Source organism: Hippopotamus amphibius, chromosome 12 (assembly GCF_030028045.1).
Source record: "Hippopotamus amphibius kiboko isolate mHipAmp2 chromosome 12, mHipAmp2.hap2, whole genome shotgun sequence".
In the NCBI taxonomy this organism is placed as follows: Eukaryota; Metazoa; Chordata; class Mammalia; order Artiodactyla; family Hippopotamidae; genus Hippopotamus; species Hippopotamus amphibius.
The window spans coordinates 100,435,960-100,440,650 of record NC_080197.1 but is presented as its reverse complement, the minus strand read 5'-3'; the positions used below and the strand labels follow the sequence as shown (position 1 = coordinate 100,440,650).

At 39.6% G+C, this 4,691-nt stretch overlaps 1 pseudogene; it reads left to right on the top strand.

The window, feature by feature from the left end:
• The first annotated feature begins 2,307 nt into the window (after window positions 1–2,307).
• Window positions 2,308–4,340, top strand: LOC130832492 (heterogeneous nuclear ribonucleoprotein K-like; annotated as a pseudogene).
• The last annotated feature ends 351 nt before the right edge of the window (window positions 4,341–4,691 follow it).

The following is a 4,691-nucleotide window of genomic DNA, read 5'->3' as shown; positions in this document are numbered from 1 at the left end:
GAAGTAACTCCTGGCCTTTAACAGGGTAACATAAATTGTATTTGTTTATTGGATTGTATTACTGTCAATTGAGAAAGAATTAAGCTAAGGTACACAGAACAAGTACGTTTCAATGATAGAAATCACCAGATAAAGTAAACAATATAGCTAGCAACATAAATAGAAAAATAGAAAAATTATTATTAAATTACTCCAAATTTATCTAAATTCTGATAGTCAATTTAATTAAATATAAAAATATATTTATCAGTGTCACTTTATTAACAGTATCAAGTTATAAAAAAACAAAAATTGAAATCGCAAGAATAGTAATGTTTTACCACCAAATTATTTAGAAAAAATTCCACAATCCTTATATCATCTCTTATTTCTCAAGATAGATAGAGGGTGCATAGCACAGGAAGATCAGCTCGAGGCTTGGTGATGACCTAGAGGAGTGAGATGATAGAGAGAGTGGGAGGCAGGCTCACAAGGGAGGGGATATGGGGAAATATGTATAAATACAGCTGATTCACTTTGTTGTACAGCAGAAACTGGCACAACGTTGTAAAGCAATTAAACTCCAATAAAGATCTGAAGAAAAATAAATAAAATAAAAGAGGGGACAAAAAAGGAAGAAAACAGAAAGAAACCACAAATAAATGATAGTAATTAATATTCTACTAGCATGCCACAGGCACCATGGCTTTTTTTATGTGTCTATTTAAATAAGAAAGGTGTGGGCTTCCTAGGTGGTGCAGTGGTTAAGAATCTGCCTGCCAATGCAGAGATCACGGGTTCGATCCCAGCTCCAGGAAGATCCCACATGCCGCGGAGCAACTAAGCCCGTGTGCCAAAAAAAAAAAAAAAAAAGAAAGGTGAACCATGAATCCACCATGTTCTAGAGCCAAAGATAAGGTGTAATATTTCTGATACCATTAATGAAAGTTGAATAACTTTCCACTAAACTAGTTTTAACATTTACTGATCCTTTGTAATCACTTCTTAGAGCTGTTATAAATAGGAAACTTATTGTATATCACATTATAAATTTGGAGAATTACTAGAATTTCTTAAATTGATGACTCCAAGGTAATTCGGTAAGAGGTTTTTTTTCTTTTCTATCCCCTCTATTTTATTTTAATTAGGATTTCTTTATCCATTCGTCTGTCTATAGACATTTAGGTTGCTTCCATGTCCTGGCTATTGTAAATAGTGTTGCAATGAACATTGGAATGCATGTGTCTTTTTAAATTATGGTTTTCTCTGGGTATATGCCAAGTAGTGGGATTGCTGGGTCATATGGTAGTTCTATTTTTCGTTTTGCAAGGAACCTCCATACTGTTCTCCATAGTGGCTGTATCAATTTACATTTCCACCAACAGTGCAAGAGGGTTCCCTCTTCTCCACACCCTCTCCAGCATTTATTGTTTGTAGATTTTCTGATGATGCCCATTCTGACTGGTGTGAGGTGATATCTCATTGTAGTTTTGATTTGCATTTCTCTAATAATTAATGATGTTGAGTAGCTTTTCATGTGCCTCTTGGCCATCTGTATGTCATCTTTGGAGAAATGCCTATTTAGGTCTTCCATCCATTTTTTGATTGGGTTGTTTGTTTTTTTGATATTGAGCTGGATGGACTGGAGATTAATCCTTTGTTCATTTGTTTGCAAATATATTTTCCCATTCTGAGGGTTGTCTTTTTGTCTTGTTTACAATTTCCTTTGCTGTGCAGAAGGTTTTAAGTTTCATTAGGTCTCACTTTTCTTTTTTAATTTCCATTACTCTCGGAGGGGGGTCAAAAAAGATCTTGCTGTGATTTCTGTCAAAGAGTGTTCTTCCTATGTTTTCCTCTAGCAGTTTTATAGTGTCTGGCCTTACATTTAGGTCTTTAATCCATTTGGAGTTTATTTTTGTATATGGTGTTAGGGAGTGTTCTCATTTCATTCTTTTACATGTAGCTGTCCAGTTTTCCCAGCAGCACTTATTGAAGAGGCTGCCTTTTCTCCATTGTATATCCTTGCCTCCTTTGTCATAGATAGGTTGACCATAGTTTACCTCTGGGCTATCTATCCTGTTCCATTGATCTATAGTTCTGTTTTTGTGCCAGTACAACACTGTCTTGATTACTGTAGCTTTGTAGTATAGTCTGAAGTCAGGGAGTCTGATTCCTCCAGCCCCATTTTTTTCCCTCAAGATTGCTCTGGCTGGAGAAAGGAGGAGGGCACTCCAGGCAAAAGCACTGCAGACACCATTATCCTCTGTTTCTCCGCTGCAGCAACCTCGATGTCTTGCCTATTTCCCACTTATTTGCGGCCTACAGGCTACTGCAGCACTAGGGTGTCAGTTGGTCCTGCCCAGAACACTTCAGTTCTGCCCTGCAAGGATATATTTAATAACTGATTGGTGTGTTCCTTTATACAAGAAAATGGAAACTGAACAGCCAGAGGAAACCTTTCCCAACACCGAAACCAATGGCGAATTTGGTAAACGCCTTGCTGAAGATATGGAAGAGGAACAAGCTTTTAAAAGATCTAGAAACACTGATGAGATGGTTGAATTACGCATTCTGCTTCAAAGCAAGAATGCTGGGGCAGTGATTGAAAAAGGAGGCAAGAATATTAAGGCTCTCCGTACAGACTACAATGCCAGTGTTTCAGTCCGACAGCAGTGGCCCCGAGCACATATTGAGTATCAGTGCTGATATTGAAACAACTGGAGAAATTCTGAAGAAAATCATCCCTACCTTGGAAGAGGGCCTGCAGTTGCCATCACCCACTGCAACCAGCCAGCTCCCGCTCAAATCTGATGCTGTGGAATGCTTAAATTACCAACACTATAAAGGAAGCGACTTTGACTGCGAGTTGAGACTGTTCATTCATCAGAGTCTGGCAGGAGGAATTATTGGGGTCAAAGGTGCTAAAATCAAAGAACTTCGAGAGAACACTCAGACAACAATCAAGCTTTTCCAGGAATGTTGTCCTCAATCCACTGACAGAGTCGTTCTTATTGGAGGAAAACCTGATAGGGTTGTAGAGTGCATAAAGATCATCCTGGATCTTATATCAGAGTCTCCCATCAAAGGACGTGCTCAGCCTTATGATCCCAATTTTTATGATGAAACCTATGATTACGGTGGTTTTACAATGATGTTTGATGACCGCCGTGGACATCCCGTGGGATTTCCTATGCGGGGAAGAGGTGGTTTTGATAGAATGCCTCCTGGTCGGGGTGGGTGTCCCATGCCTCCATCCAGAAGAGATTATGATGATATGAGCCCTCGTCGAGGACCTCCTCCACCTCCTCCTGGACGAGGTAGCCGGGGTGGTAGCAGAGCTCGGAATCTTCCTCTTCCACCACCACCACCACCTAGAGGAGGAGATCCAATGGCCTATGACAGAAGAGGAAGACCTGGAGACCGTTATGATGGCATGGTTGATTTCAGTGCTGATGAAACCTGGGACTCCGCAATAGATACATGGAGCCCATCAGAGTGGCAGATGGCTTATGAACCACAGGGTGGCTCTGGATATGATTATTCCTATGCAGGGGGTCGTGGCTCATATGGTGATCTTGGTGGACCTATTATTACTACACAAGTAACTATTCCCAAAGATTTGGCTGGATCTATTATTGGCAAAGGTGGTCAGTGGATTAAACAAATCCGTCATGAGTCAGGAGCTTCGATCGAAATAGAAGAGCCTTTAGAAGGGTCCGAAGATTGGATCATTAAGATTACAGGAACACAAGACCAGATACAGAATGCACAGTATTTGCTGCAGAACAGTGTGAAGCAGTATGCAGATGTTGAAGGATTCTAATGCAAGATATTTTTTCTTTTTTATAGTGTGAAGCAGTATTCTGGAAAGTTTTTCTAAGACTAGTGAAGAACTGAAGGAGTCCTGAATCTTTTTTTTTTTATCTGCTTCTGTTTAAAAAGCCAACATTCCTCTGCTTCATAGGTGTTCTGCATTTGAGGTGTAGTGAAATCTTTGCTGTTCACCAGATGTAATGTTTTAGTTCCTTACAAACAGGGTTGGGGGGTGGGAGAGGGTGTGCAAAAAACTAACATTGAGATTTTGAAACAGCAGCAGAGTGAGTGAATTTTAATTTTTGTTCATTGTTGGTGGTTTAAAAAAAATCCCCCCATGTAATTATTGTGAACACTTTGCTTTGTGGTCACTGTAACATTTGGGGGGGGGGGTGGGACAGGGAGGAAAAGTAACAATAGTCCATATGTCCCTGCCATCTATTCAGAGCAGTGTGCAGAATGTAATGCTCTTTTGTAAGAAACGTTTTATGATTTTTAAAATAAATTTAGTGAACCTATTTTTTGGTGGTCATTTTTTTTAAGACGGTCATTTTTCAAATGGCTGAATTCCCCCTAACCTGCCCCCAAACTAAACACTAAGTTTAATTTTCGGTCCTCTGTTGGATATAAATAAGTGCATCTCTTCTTGGACTTAGGCAGAATATCTTGACACATTCAGTTCTGGTGATTTGAAAGTCCATTGCTTGGGAGGAAATTCCACCACACATTCATGCTTATAATAAGCTGGGGATTTTTGTTTGTTTTTGCAAATGCTTGCCCCTACTTTGCAACGATTTTCTGTTTGTAATCATGAAGAACCAAGGCGGGGAGCAATACAGCAGATGGAGTAGTTGGTATAAGTATATACCAGAAGCCTAATGGCGGCAAGTTTTATTAAT